Genomic DNA, 15,891 nt, shown 5'->3' with positions numbered 1-15,891 from the left:
TTTTTTATGTTTTTCAAATTACATATAAAAACCATTTTCAACTTTTAAAAAAAAATTTTGAATTCTAAATCCTTATCCTCCCCTCACTCCCCTCTCTCTGAGACGGTAAGCAATTAGATATAGATTATACACGTGCAGTCATGCAAAACTTATTTCTGTATTAGTCATGTTGCAAAAGAAAAAATCACACAAAAAAAAGAAAAAGAAAGTAAAAAAAATATGTTTTGATCTGATTTCAGACTCTTACTAGTTCTTTCTTTGGAGGTAGACAGCATTTTTTATCATAAGTCCTTCAGAATTGGTTGCTGAGAATAGTTAATTCATTCATAGTTGATCATGGTATAATATTGCTGTTACTGTGTATAATGGTATCCTGGTTCTGCTCACTTCACTTTGCATCAAGTCTTTCTAGGTTTTTCTGAAAACGTCTTGCTCGTCATTTCTTATAACACCATAGTTTTCCATTACTATCATATCCCACAGCTTGTTCAGTCATTCTCCAGTCGAGGGGTTTATCCTCTCTTTCTGATCCACCAGTCACTCACCTCCTTACCATCATCCTGACTATCCAGGACTTGCATATTTTCAATGTTATTGCTTTCTCCCTCATCCCTTCACCGCTAATCAAACTCCTCTGTTTTATATTTTTTCATTTCAAGACCCAGTACTGCATATCTTCCAAGATGTCAATTCATTAGTGTGATTCACCAATTCATTCTAATGTGCTTGTGGGAGAATGCTAGGAACAGTCTCCTGGTTTTCAGTAATATGCATATTAATAATGATTTTCTGGAGACAGCTGCCCCACTTTTGTTCTCTAAACCAAAGAATTCTGATCTACAGAATAAAGGGAATTGACTAGAAGCTTTCTAAGGTCCCTTTCAGCTTGAACTAATGCCCTCCTGATAATACATTCCATTTTCACTATATATTATAATCTTCTATGTATGTAATTACTTTCAAATTCTCTTCCATCTTAGAATGTGAGTTCTTTGAGGGTAGGAACCTTATTTTTGCCTTTCTTTAAATCTCCAGCATTTACCATAATGACTGACATATATTAAACATGTAATATATGCTTATAAGGTGCTTTTATAAAAAATTTTAATAGAGTGAATAAACAGTAAGTACGACTGGAATCTTTTATACTTTGTAACTTTGATCAAATTTGTGAATATAAAGCTGTGATCCAATATTATTTGTGGAAAAGTGCCTGTTCCCTTCTCATATTTTCATCAAGGATGTTCTGTATATGTTCAGATTATACTAATAAAGATTTTGTAGAGCTAAAGGAGCAGACATATGGCTCACTAGTTATTTATGTCTTCTCAATCCTCTATTATTTTCAGTAGTAATACTATCTTTGATTTTGCTCCAATTTTGCAGTTATCATCCCCTCTTTCTGATATATTACGAACTATTCCCTTGACACCCTCAAAATTATTTCACCTTTCACTTAGCATTCCTCAATGTATTTTTGATCTGATCTAACTACTTTTCCCATCTTTATTTTCTTTAGTTCATGTTTGCTTCTCAGATAGCACATTGGGACTATGATGTTCAAGGTTACTCTCATTGAGGGAGAAAATACTTTGTTATAGAAGTGTCCCAAGTCACTTACCATTACCTGCACAGGCATACCTTGCTTTAATCAAGCCTAATAGTATAAAAGAAAAAATCTATTTTAATCATAAATTAAGGAGTGATTATTTGTTTACAGAAAAGTCATAGCAGAATTCTTTTAAATGACATGTTTCCTTAATATTTCAAAATACGATTTGTCATACAGAAATGTGACTTTTTATAAAACTTTTAGAGAAACCTTTATGTTATAGCACTGAGAGCTGCCTGCCCACATGTTTCTCCTCCTTTCTCCTCTGGAATATCACTGCCTTGGTAAACACTGAGGGAAGTTCAGTTTTTTTCCTGTAGACTCCTAGTCATGGGTAGGTTATAGATTAATCATTCTAAATTGAATGTGCCAAGCATAAAACAGAGGAAAATTTTATCCATTGTTTCATATAAAAAAATGTAATTATTACCTTAACAATACAGTAGAATTAAAGCTGTGAAGGTCTAATTCAGGGTAAAAATATTGCTAGTTTCAGCATCTGATGTAAATTCCTTTTTCTTGGTAGAAAGATTTTACTTAGTGCGTCAAAATATAACAAACTTGATTTTATATTAAACCTTTTCCTTTCTTCTTCAAGAAAGGCTCCTGGCTCCCTCCTGATGACATGACATCCCTTGTTACCCTTCCTAGTATTGGTTGTCCTTTCACTTATAGTCTCCAATGAACTAATCATGATCAAAAAACTCCTTTACCCATATTGGTATTATAGGACTCTACTTCTACCGCCGTTACCCAGCATTCTCTTTTCTTGTGAGGTCCTTGCTGTTTAAATTTATCCCTGAATTCAAGTTCTAATGGCCTTTATCTGTCAGTTCCCAGGATTTTTTTTCTTTTTTCCTCAATGAGTTCAAGTCAATGAACATTTCTTAAATAACTTACTATATGCCAGGCATTGCGTTAAGAGCTGGAGATGCAAAGCAACAGTTCCTGCCCTGACAAAACTTACAGACTAATGAGGGAGACAACTATGTGCAAACAGGATATATTAGAGGCAGCCTTAGAGAGTACTTACCTCAAAGTCTTTCTACCACAATTCCTTCCCTCATACTAGGTGACTTCTACACAGTGTTGCTTGCTCCCTTAAGTACCCAAACTTCCCAGTTCCCCAATCTACTAAATTCCCTCGATCTACTCCTTTACTCTATCTTGGCTACACACACAGAGACAGTCATAGTCTTGATTTTGCCATCACCCACAAATATTCCACTTCTGTATTCATGAACTTCAAAATTCCTTTATCTGATGAGCACTTTTTATTGTTATATCTTCCCCTTTGCCTTGCAACCCCCATTTCTGTTCTCCTGACTCACACTCACCCCCACATAGCCAATCTGTTGTCAAATCTTGTTGGGTGTGCCTTCACATTTCTTTCTCTTCACTGACATGGGTATCACCCTGATGCCAGGTCCCTGTTATCTGTTGACTAGTCTATTGTCATAGCCTTGTAGTTGATTTCTCTGACTCAAATCTTTATCCACACCTATTCATCTTCTATTCAGCTGACAAATTTATTTTCCTCAGGTTAAAGTTTGACTATTTCACTCTGTCCCATCGCCCAGCCCCAAAGAGGTCCAATAGTTCCTAGTTACATCCAGGATTGAATATAAAATCTTCTGTTTATCATTTAAAGCCCTTTCAAACCTGGGCACTTTCTGTCTTTAAAGTTTTTAATAATAATGATGATGATGATAATAATAACTTACACTAACATAATGTTTTAAAATAGCAATATATAATTGATAATAAATTAAACAATATATTAATATGAACAAATTATATAATATTCACCTTAAATATTAACACTTAATACTTAGTAATATTGAGATAGTAATAATTAATAAAGTGCTTTTAAAGCATTTTACAAATATTTATCTCATTTTATCATCACCACAACCTAGGAAGTAAATGCTATTTTAATTTCCATTTTTCAGATCAGAAAAACGAGATAGAAGTTATTTTGGGGTCATACTATAAGAGTCTGAGGTCATATTTGAATTCAGGTTTATCAAAGTCTAGCATTATAGATATTATAGCTATTCCTAAAACTTCTAATGCTTGACTCTCCTTCACATACTCTATCATCCAGCTACAATGACCTCCTCCTTCTCTTCCCCACTTTATTATTGGCTATTTGACTATGTCTGGAGTGCTCCTCACCATGGCCTCCTGGCTTCCTTTAAGACTCAAGCCCAAATCCTATCTTTTGTAAGAGGCCTTTCCTGATCAACCCCTTCTCCCCCACCATCCCTCTTGCAGCACTGCTAGTCTCTTCTCTCTAAGATTACCTTCTGTTTACACTGTATTTTACACTGTATATATCTTAAACATACATTGTTATTTACATATTGTCTCTCCCTTAAAACGTAAGCCCTGTAAGAGCAGAAATTATCCCAAACACTTAGCATAGTTATTGGAATGTAATAAATACTTGGTAAAATATTATTGATTGAATAACTAACTGTATTAGATAAAACTTGCCTGAGTGAGCAAAATTGGTCTTTTTTTTAAAAATCAACACAGAAACTGAGAAAATTCTAGTTATGAGTTGATGTTGAATTTTACCTAAGACTTTTTTTCAGCAGAATTTTACAGTGTTTGAGCATCTATAAAATGGTCTGTTTAGATTTTTTTAATTGAACCTTAAACACAAAAAAACACCAAAAAGTGTTGCAAGTGTATTGGATTTAAGTGAGGGAGGACTGTGCAAAGTCACCAGCCTCCCTTTCTCCTCCAGAGCCATCTGGGTCCCCCAGCCAGATATTGATCAGGACGACTAGAGAAGGTCCTAGATGCAGTGGGAGACCTTGGCCTTTTTAAGCTAAGGTCTTTTCAGGTTCTCACTCTGAGTGAGGCAACACACAGTCAGTGAATAGGCATCTTTAAGAAGCGAGTCAAGGGATGACCCCTGTTATGATTCTAAATATTTGTGGGAATGAATCAGCAATAGTTTGTTATATAGATTAGTTATTTCCTGATGTTCCTCTTTCATGGCAGTCTATCTCTCTTCTATATACCTTTCTATTGCCAATTCTCCATGATTAGAATCCTTTTTCCTCTTCCATTTCTGCCTCTTGGAATTCCTGATCTCCTACAAAATTCAGCTCAAGAACCACCTTCACATGAAATCTTTTCTCATCTCTCAAGCTGATAGTGCTCATGCTACCAAAACTACCTTTTATTCATTTGATGTAGATTTTGTGTATACCTATACATGTGTATGTTTTCTCTTCCAATAGAATATAAACTGCTTGAGGACAGGCGCTGTTTCACCATCATTGTCATATACTGAGTGTTGCACAAAGTGTCTAAAATGTTGGAGCTGGAATCAAGAAGACCTGAGTTCAAATCCAGCTTCAGACATGTACTGGTTTTATAACATTAATGAAAAATGACTGAGCAACAAGAAGTGCATGTTTATTATTTGAGCTAAAAATTCAGAGCTAAAATAGAAGAGGCAGACTGATAAAGTGGAGGGAATATTAGATTTGGAGTAGGAGGAGCTAGATTACCATCTGGTTAAACTTGAACAAGTAATTTAACCTCATTAGGCCTCAGTTTTTTTAATTGTGAAATGAGGGTGGTAGACTAGATGATCTCAAAGATCCCTTTCATCCTTGGATTCTGATAGCTTTTGTTTTCTAAGGCCCTTTCTGTCTCTAAAAATTCTAAGATTCTGTGTTAAAGGGAAAAAGATTTCATTGTATTCAAGCAGCATATCCTAGTAAAAATCCCTTTAGCAGATAAATTGCCATCCTAATTGTTGAAATGAAATTGCCAGCCTTACATTTTAGATGACAGCAAATTATATCTTCAATATATAAAATTCTGTCTATGAGATAGATAATGGGCCTGACACTATCAAAGAGAAAAGAATAAATTGTTTTTGGAGGGACATTAATGCCAATTTCCCATTGCACTGGGAAAACTGGGCAAAATGAGTTTGCAACTCCAAAAATTGAGCAGTTTATTCCCATGTCTTCAGCAAGATTAGACAAAATGTATCTAGCTTTCTGAGTACCTTTTGGGTAAAGAGTGCCAGATAAATGTAAGGTATCAGTTTTTATTGTTGATCATGATTAAAAAATAATGAAAGCAGAAACATTTTAATATATTAGGAGAAGAAAATAAATATGTTGTCTAATAAAAGTAGTCTGGGTATTCTTTGCCTGTATGGTAAGCATTGCCATTTTTTAATGCTCTCAACCTGATAATGCTAATAGTTAGCTTTGTGATAATAAATATCATTTTTGATGTAGAGGGAATCTGCTATTTGATAAATTATGTGTGATCATATAACCTACAGAATCTATAGAAAGAATGTTGACAGTATGTTTATGAAGTCAAGAGAATTCTATAACCAGAGTTGTAGAAAAACAGTAATATTTTTGAGTAGCCAGGTTCTCCTCACTTTCATTTCCTTCTATCCCCAAAGAAATAATAGTTTTCTTCGAAAAGACAAATGCTTGAAATAGGACATGCAGATTATATGAAAGACCTTGAACATCATTTTCACTCGATGCTATAAACTGTGTGTGTTGTTGTTGGGCATTCGTTCTCCAAGATGATGCCATGACTTGCAAGTGAATTGGATTTAAGTGAGGGAGGACTGTGCAAAGTCACCAGCCTCCCTTTCTCCTCCAGAGCCATCTGGGTCCCCCAGCCAGATATTGATCAGGACGACTAGAGAAGGTCCTAGATGCAGTGGGAGACCTTGGCCTTTTTAAGCTAAGGTCTTTTCAGGTTCTCACTCTGAGTGAGGCAACGCACAGTCAGTGAATAGGCATCTTTAAGAAGTGAGTCAAGGGATGACCCCTTTAATAAAAAAAAAAATCAAGCTGGGAGGGGAATACCCACAGGTACTGTACAAAGTTACTGGGACTACAAAGATAAGAATGAAAACACCATTGCCATAAATTATATTCCCTTGAGGAGACATTATGTGGGTGTGTATATGTATTCATACCCACACACACACACACACACATACACACACACGCACACACACATATGCACACTGTTCACACACATATATTAAAAATACAGGAGCTTGGAGAGGGAAATATTAGAAGATGGAGGAATCAAGAAATGCTTTATATAAAAAATGGTGCTTCAAGTGAGTATTTCAGGGGGAAAAAAGAGAGATTCAGAGTTGAGGAAGAAGTACATTCTAGGCAGGAGGGGACAGTTAGTGGAGATGGGAGATAAGAGTATTGTTTTCGAATTGCAAGAAGGCAAATTTGATTGGACTTTAGAGTACAGGAGGGGCATAATGTATATTGAGGTTGGTTGGAGGCTGTGATTGGGAGAGGCTTTAAATTCTAAACAGAGGAATTTGTATTTGATCCTACAGGATATTGTTAGCTTTTGGTGTTTTTTAAGTTTACTCATGTGATCAGACCACAATTTGATAAAACCACGTTGCCAGCTAGGTGGAAAATGGATTGTAGTAAAAAGAAATGAATCTAGAAGACTGTTGTCTAGTAATGGTGTAGTTCTGGTGATTGATAATGAGAGCCTGAACTAGGATTGTCACCATGTGAGCAGTGAGAAGGGGTTAAAGGTGAGAAATATTGTAGAGGTAAAAAAAATGGCAAGATTTGGCAACAAATATATTTGTGGTGAAGGAGAGTCAAGGATAATGCTAAGGATGTAAACCTGTGAGACTAAAAAAGTGGTGGTACTTTTGACAGAAAAAGGAAAGTTCATAAGAAAAGTGAATTTGGGAGTAAAAATAGCTATGAGTTCTGTTTTATACATACTGAGTTTGAAATATCCAATAGGAAGTTAGTAGTGTAGGAATGGAACTCAGGAGAGAGACTAAGATTGGATATATAGATCTGGAAATAATTTATATAGAGATAATAATAAAACTCATGGTAGCTAATATACTTACTAAGAGAAAGAGTTTCAGTGGAGGAAAAAGAGAGAGAGAGAGACAGAGACAGACAGACAGAGATGGAGAGACAGAAACAGAGAGAGAGAGTCCAAGGCAGAGCCTTGAAGTACAGCTACAGTTAGGGGAAGTGATTTGAATAGTGAACTGGTGGAAAAGACTGAGGAGTGATGATCAGAGAGGTAGGAGGAGAACCAAAGAAAGAAACATAACGTCAAACAGGGTGGTTGAGTGACTTACTGAAGGTCATACTATTGGTTAATAGAAGCACAGGCAATAGGAGCCCAGGTCTTGGGACTCCCAGTCTTTATTTCTTCTACTTTATCATAAATTCAACTAGATTTAAATCTTATAAACATGTTTTTATTTTTATAACCCATGTAAAGTACATGCTTTTAAATACGAGGAACTCCCATGTTACAGTATTTCTCAAAGCAATAAAAGTTATTTGTAGTTGTGGTTTCTGCTGTTTTGAAAGTACTGCTCATTTACTAAAAAGTCTTGTAGTTACCAAAGAACTATGTGGGTTTCCTGTGAAGAACAGTGCATTTCAAGTTTTCTATCATAGCACAATTTTTATAAATCAGGAGACCACAGTCTAGGTCTTACACAATGAATAGTCACATCTTTATCTTATCAGTGAATGAATGTAGTGTTTGGTTGAGTAAAGTTGTTGTTCACTAAAAAAAAAAATTACCATAGTATAATAACCTTAATTAGAACCAAGTATAATGAGGCAGTCTCCAGTGGACATTATATAAAATGGTCTATTTCTGCCTAATTCTCTTGAACAGTAAATATTCTTATTTATTCTGAAAATTACCCAACAGTGGGAAAATACTATTGAGAATAAATAACATTTTTTTTTCAATAATTTGATCATGGAATGAGGAAGCAGAACCTATTATTACATGGGTAAGGCAGTAAAGAGTAGTATAGTTAAGGGAAGGAGGTCAAGATGATAAAAGGCATAAGCAGTGAGAATGAATGGAGGTAGCTACAAAGTTTTTAAAAATCTCAAATATCACTTTGTCTTTGGTCATACTTAAAATAACTTTAGAGCTTAAAGCACAGATGAGTAAATATTTTGGTATAACTGCTGAGATAAAACAAAACCTTATAAAAATAGACCTAATAAAGCTTTGACATACAGTTTGCATTAAAGCAGCTAGGTGAGTTCAAATCTGGCCTCAGACATTTACATACTTGACCCTAGGCAAGTCATTTAACCTCTATTTGCCTCAGTTTCCTCATCTGTAAAATGAGCTGGAGAAGAAAATGGCAAACCACTCCAGTATCTTTGCCAAAAAAAAACCTCAAAGAGGTCATGAAGAATCAGACATGACTAATTGATTAAACAACAATAGTTTGCATTTAAGAAGTGAAACTAATTTTATATTAGTTTGGTATATTAATGTATGTCTAATAACAACCCTAGATGCTCTACTAAAATGGTGCTCAAATAACTTACAATCCAGTAGTATAGCATGCCAGCAGCAAACATAAGGAACTCAACTTAGAAGCATCTGATATTTTAATGCTTATTTCCTAATACCCCCTCCAGGCTAATACCCACCATCCTACTGGTAGAGCTGCAGAAACTTTTCCCTTCTTTCTCTACCATATGAATTTTGTAATTATTTTTCTATTTATAAAAGTAATCCTTTGGTAGTTTGATTGGTATGTGTTGTAGGTACAATTCAAAAGCCAATGCCTTCTTAGTTATGGTTTGATGTTGGAGTAAAGGGATGCATTCATGAGTCGCTAAACATTTAACAAAGGAGGAAATTTACTTTGCCCTAACAGCAAGGATATGCAACAGGGTTATAGTGGTACTTAGGTGCGCCACTCTTTCTTCATCTGGAAATGCATCTGATCAATCAGTCATCAGAATATAGTGATTTATGTGGTCTTGGGCACAAATCAGGTCTGAAAGATTCAGAGATCACCCATCTTAGACTTTTAATTGTCCTTAGATCAGGAAGCTATGTCAGAGAAACTGCAACTCATCAGGTCTTGTAGGGGGAGGAAGCTTTCCCAGGGAAGCTGCTAGGGAAACAAGATCTGAAGGAAGTTGTTTGAAGGTTGTATGTGCATTGAGGGAGCTGGGCCAGGACAAGGGGATTTGTATCAGGAAATGATTGTCCTACCATAGTATGACATTGAATAAATAAATTAATTTATGTAGGTAAATTTAGGAAAAATTAGCAGTTTTATTATACAGCCTCATTCTACTCATGAGTAATATTTTCCCAGTTATGTAGGTCTATCTTTATTACTGCAAACAGATTTTTGTAGTTGTAGTTCTAAAGTTCTTGAGTGTAACCTGGAAGGTAGATTCCCAGGTATTTTATATAGTCTGTAGTAATCTTAAATGGAAATTCTGTCTTTTGTGAAGTTTTATTAGTATTAGATAGAAATGTTGATAATTTTGTGGATTTAATTTCTCTTCTACAGTTTTCCTAAAGTTGTGAATTGTTTCAGTTAACATTAGTTGACTCTTTAGGGTACTTTAAATACACTATCATATCAACTGCAAAAAAATTGATAATTTTTTTATTCTTTATTTATGATTAATCCTTCATACTACTTCTGTTTCTTCCTTCTGCTGCTGCTTCTATTCTTTTCTCTACTTCCTTTTTCTTGTCTTATTGTTGTAGCTAGCATTTCAAGTACTGTGTCAAAGAGAAATGGTGACAATGGAAATCATTCTTTCACCCCTGAATTTATTGAAAATGATTATCCTTAAAAATTATCCTTAAATTTGTAACCTGTGTGAGCCTTTCTGTTTCAAGTGTGCCTCTTGTAAACAACATATTGTTGGATTTTACTTTCTAATGCATTCTGCTACTTTTTTCCACTTTATGAGAGAGTTCATCCCATTCACATTAATAGTTTTGTTAGTTAAATGTTTATTTCATTCCATTTTATTCTCTAGTATTTTTCTTCTCTATACTCTTTTCTCCCTGTTTGTTTCTAGTTATTACCCTTCATTGTTTTCCATTTGACCTTTTCTCCACTCTCCCATTCCTAAGCTTAAGGTTTTCTTTCCTTATGACTAATCTTTTTTCCCCCCAAATGCCCACCCTCTTATATTTCCTTTTTCCCTCTTTCTGTTCTTATAGATACCCTTGATACAAACTAATTGACTAGTTTAGATAAAAATGGAGCACAAGTGGTGGCTATTTTTTTTACTTCTTCCATATTTGATTATATTTCAATTTACCCAACCCAATTTTGCCTCTTTACAAGTCCTCCTGCCGTTTTTTCCATATCCCCTTAGTGATTCCTCTCCCCCTTTACCCTTCATTATTACAATATTTTAAAAACATAACAAAACTATTTTTAGGTCTTCTCTCTCAATTTTCTACCACTGTGATTCCTTGGACCTTTTTAGTATCTGCTCTATTAGAATATGAGCAAATTATTCTTATAAAGTCACTTCTGATTGTTCACTTGTTATCATTTTATTTTTCTTTTGTTTGTTTTGGGTTTTTTTTTTTTGGTGAGGCAATCAGGGTTAAGTGACCTGCTCAGCCAGTAAGTGTCAAGTGTCTGGTCTGAGGCCAGATTTGAACTCAGGTCTTCCTGACTCCAGGTCCAGTGCTCTATCCGCTGCGCCACCTAGCTGCCCCTTATTTATCTTTTGACCTCCATATTTATGTTCCATACTTTCTTTCTGGATTTTTTTCATGAAAAATATTTGAAAATCCTTTATTTCTTTGAAAATTTATTTATTTTCCTTTAGGACTATATGCAATTTTTTTTTTCTGAATAAGTTCTTGCTGGCTGTAGACCTTTATATTTGACTTTTGAAATATCTCATTCTATGTTCTCTGCTTCTGCGAAGTTATAGCTGGTATGTTTTGTATGATCTCTTTCTTTCTGGCTACTTTTTTTGGGGGTTGGAAGTTTGGGATTCTGGCATTGATGTTACTGGGAATTTTCATTTTGGAGTTTTTTATTTGTTTGTTTTAAGGAGATGATCTGTGATTCCATTTTCACATTGTTATCTTCTAATATGCTTGTGCATTTAAAATATTTCTTGAAATACAACATCAGGGTTCTTTTTTTGCTGATGGAACTCATGCAATCCTATTACTTTAAAGTTTTATCTTTTTAATCAAGGTTTTCCAGGTCACAGTTGTTTTTTTTTAAATAAAAGATAGTTTACATTTTCCCCTGTTGTCTTTTGATTTTGTTTTAATAATTCTTTTAGTTTCCTAAAATAATTAATTTACCATTGGCCTATTACATTCTGATTTTTGGAGAATATTACTAGAGTAAAGTTTTGTACCTCTTCTGTTAAGATGTTGATCCTTTTTTCTTATCCTTCCTTCCAAATATTTAATTTCTTTTTACAACATTTTAAAAAACTCTTACATATTTTCTTAAAAGAATCCTATGTTCTTTTTGGCAAGGTTTTTTTTTTTTTCATTTTCTTTGACAGGAGTTTGTGCCTTTTTCATTCCTTCATCATAAAAGTCCTTTTGTTCATTCATTCATTCATTCATTCATTCATTTATTTATTTATTTTACAGAGGTATTAAAAGTTGAGTTCTAGATCTCTCCTACTCTGGAAGTCTCAATTTGGAGAGCTTTTCTTTACTCTGGTGTTCTTTCTTTGAGCCTTTTTCTTTCACCTTGAACACCAAAGTCATCCACTCTTGTGATCAACTAAATCATTCTTGTGATTTAGTTGAAGAGCTTTCCTTTTGATGGGAAAGAGAAATAGCAGCAGATCTCAAACTATCCTACAAAACAGCGGTTATTAAAACAATTTTGTGCTGGTTAAAAAAAAAAACAGATTGATCAGTGGAGCAGATATAGAGAAATACATTATCTGATATCATTGTATTTGATAGAGGCCCTAAGTACTGAGATAAGATTTGATAAAAACTTTTGGAAAAATTGGACACTAGTAGGAAAGAAATTAGATTTAGACCACCACCTCATCTTATAAAAACCAAAGCTCCAAAAGAATATGTGACCTAGATACAAAAGGTCATATCGTAAGTAAATTAAGAAAACATGAAAAAAATTACCTATCAGATCTGTAGAACAGGAGAAAAATTCATGACCAAACAAGGAATAGAAATCACAAAGATAAAATGGATAACTTTCATTACATAAAATTAGAAAAAAAAAGGTATTTGCACAAACAAATCTAATAAATCCAAGATTAAAAGGGAACAATTCCCTGAGAAAAAAAATCTTTGCAGTAAATTTCTCTGATAAATGTCTCATTTCCAAGATATGTAAAAAATTGATTCAGATTTATAAGAAAAAGAGCCATTATCTAATTTATAGATGATCTACAGTTGTAAACAGATAGTTTTCAAGGAGAAATCCTATCTTTCTGTCTGTCTGTCTATCTATCAATAAAAATTCCAAATTACAGTTAGAGAAATTCAAATTAAAACAATTCTAAGATTCCATGTTATACTCATCAGATTGGCAAAGATAACAAAAAAAGAGGAAATTATAAATATTGAAGGGGTTTTGAAAAGAACAGTCTCATTGATAGACTGATGATGGATTTGGGAATAGGTAGGACCATTATGGAAAGCAGTTTGGAATTTACACAAAATTACCAAATAGTACGTTCCTACTGCTAGGCCTATATGCAAAAGAAAAAAAGGAAGAAGAAAAGATCTTTTATGTGCATAATATTTTTAGCAACTCTATTTTGTAGTGACAAAAATCTGGAAATGAAGAATATGTTCAGCAACTGAGGAATGACTGAATAAGTTGTAGTATATAGATATGATGGAATATTATTTTGTTTTAAGAAATAAGGAAGTAGATGATTTAAAAAAGACTTGAAAAGATTTATGTGAACTGTTATAGTGTGAAGTAAGTAGAAACAGAACAAGTTTATACTATAAAATTAATATTATAAAAATAAACAATTTTGAGACCTTTTTATAATCTGATAAAAAGGAAATGAACCGACCCAGGAGATCGATTTATGTAATTGCTAAATAAAAAAGCAACTTTGAAATCTGTAAGAACTGTGATTAATACAATGACTATTCCATGATTCCAGAGGAGCAATGATGAAACATACTATCAATGACAGAGACATGACAGATTTAGGATGAAGAATTTTGTTTGTGTGTGTGTGTGTGTGTGTGTGTGTGTGTGTGTGTGTGTGTGTATAATTAAAACATTTTTGGCAATATACGGCCAAAGAGAGAAATCGCTTTGCTTGACTATGCCTGTTTATTACAAGAATATATATATATTTTCCAACTGTATGGGGAAACAATAGATTTCTGTAAACTTTTTTTTTTGATAGACAGGTGGTAGGTATTGCAGATGTGAAATGTTGCGTGTACTTTCAGATAAGCTCACTGTATTATTAGTTTTACTTAAGTGTTTTACTTTGTTATGAGAGACCTCTTGTGAAGGAGTGATCTGTAAATATTTTTAACTTAAAAACAAATTACATAAATAAAAATTTAAAAAGGTATATTTACTACACAAAAGGCTCATGCCTATGCAGTATATCACACATACATTCTTCTTGACTGAGCTGGAAGGTACCAAAAATGCTAATCACCAAATAGCACCATGAGAAATAAGATTTATTATATTTTAATGGAAAACAAATAATAATGGATATAGAAGTCATTTCCAAATTACTTTTCTGTGTGCTATCAGATTTCTTGGAGCAAAGATCAAAATAAACACCAAATTAGGGGGTAAAAATGATCAAGATGAGACAATATGGCTTTGAACTTTTAAAAGATCATGTTGTTATTGTGTTCAGTTGTGTACTTGTGTACTTCATGACCCTATCTGGGGTTTTCTTGGCAACGATACTGGAGTGATTTGCCATTTACTTCTCCAGTTCATTTTATAGATGAGGAACTGAGGCAAACAGGGTTCAGTGACTTGCCCAGGGTTACCAACTAGTAAGTCTCTGAGGCTGGATTTGAATTCATGAAAATGAGTCTTCCTGATTCCATGCCCAGTGCTCTTATCCACTGAACCATCTAACTACTCCTTTGAAAGTTCTAATCTTGTCTATTCAAACTAACTACTATTACTAAAAAGGAGAAGTGGATAATGGATGATTTTCTACTGCAGTTTAACCAATGTAAAACAATCAACATAATGAGGAGGCCAGAAGAATCTAGAAACTTCTTTAGCCAAGGAGAGAGACATGACAACAAAGGAAGGACCATTTTAGAATATAAACTAATATATGAAACCTTGCACAAGAGGAGAGGGGAATATTATGAACATCATTACCTCCTAAAACAGCAATAAGCAGTGGAAAAATGAGAAAATAAGAGATCCCACTGTGTTTATTGTTTGTTAACAATATAAAAAGCACATTTGATTCAAGGGAAGAAAATGTAACATTGAAACTTTTTTCTGAAGCTTACATGTTAAAGACATATAGGAGTCCTTGATAGATGAGGGAATTTCTTCAATGATCCTTTCATTATTTATATCCATCAAGCCATTAAGAGGGAGATATGTGCTTTCTAAAAATATTTGCCATTGTTATTAAGGATGCTCAGAAAAGAAGGGAATTGAAAAAGAGATTCCTTATAGATGATTACATCTTCTACATTCTCCTATTTAAGACGTTGGGTATGACATTATGTTGTTTGTGTCAAGCCTTAGAACACTATACACTTCTTAAGTGAGATTCATAATCAGTCTTTCCTCTGAACTTAAGCCTCATAATTTACATAAGAAAAACCTGCTGGGTAAAGAATACTATTGTTGAAACTATGGTATGCATTTGGATGGATAGCTCATTGAGGCTGGTCCACCTGTAGATGAAGCTTGCCTATGGCTGGTAAACTGTATTCTTTCCCCAAGGACTACATAACATCTTTCAGCAGAATTTGGGATAAAGAACACGTAATACCTAAACTTTCAAACAGAAATAGTCACATTAGAGCAACTCAGCTTTGTGTAGTCAAGCCAATGAGCAAATAGCATGGAGAAGTCACTGATGTAGTCATTCAGATTTCTGCAGCCATTTCAGCCAGGAGGAGACTTTTAGCAAACTGACAGTGTGGTGTGTCCTAAGTGACTTGCACTGTGTCTCCCTGCACCTTGCAGAAATTTGGATGTTTGTATTAAGCACATGAACTTTCCATTTCTTTCATGCTGTAGTGGAAGCCAGAAGCAGTGAGGTTCCACTTTTGGGAGTGAGGGAAAATGAAGTGCTTCCGGTTTCTGAAATACTTGAAAACGTATCTGCAGTTTCCATCGTATTAGACTTTTATTTAATATGATTAAAGTATTTACTGAGGTAATAAACCTTACCCAGAGAGAGGAGGCTGGTAAGGAATGTAAGGGAAATGGTTGATAGGTTGGGGACACCAGCTGTGAAGTG

At 34.2% G+C, this 15,891-nt stretch overlaps 1 protein-coding gene across 3 annotated transcripts in view; it reads left to right on the top strand.

The window, feature by feature from the left end:
* LOC114053920 (receptor-type tyrosine-protein phosphatase mu) overlaps window positions 1-15,891 on the top strand; it is a 958,135-nt gene that overhangs the window by 530,166 nt on the left and 412,078 nt on the right. The window lies entirely within an intron of this gene.

This window comes from Vombatus ursinus, unplaced genomic scaffold, assembly GCF_900497805.2.
Source record: "Vombatus ursinus unplaced genomic scaffold, bare-nosed wombat genome assembly UNPS02014812.1, whole genome shotgun sequence".
Lineage (NCBI taxonomy): Eukaryota > Metazoa > Chordata > Mammalia > Diprotodontia > Vombatidae > Vombatus > Vombatus ursinus.
Note: the sequence above shows the minus strand (reverse complement) of the source record. Positions and strands in the feature narration are given on the sequence as shown.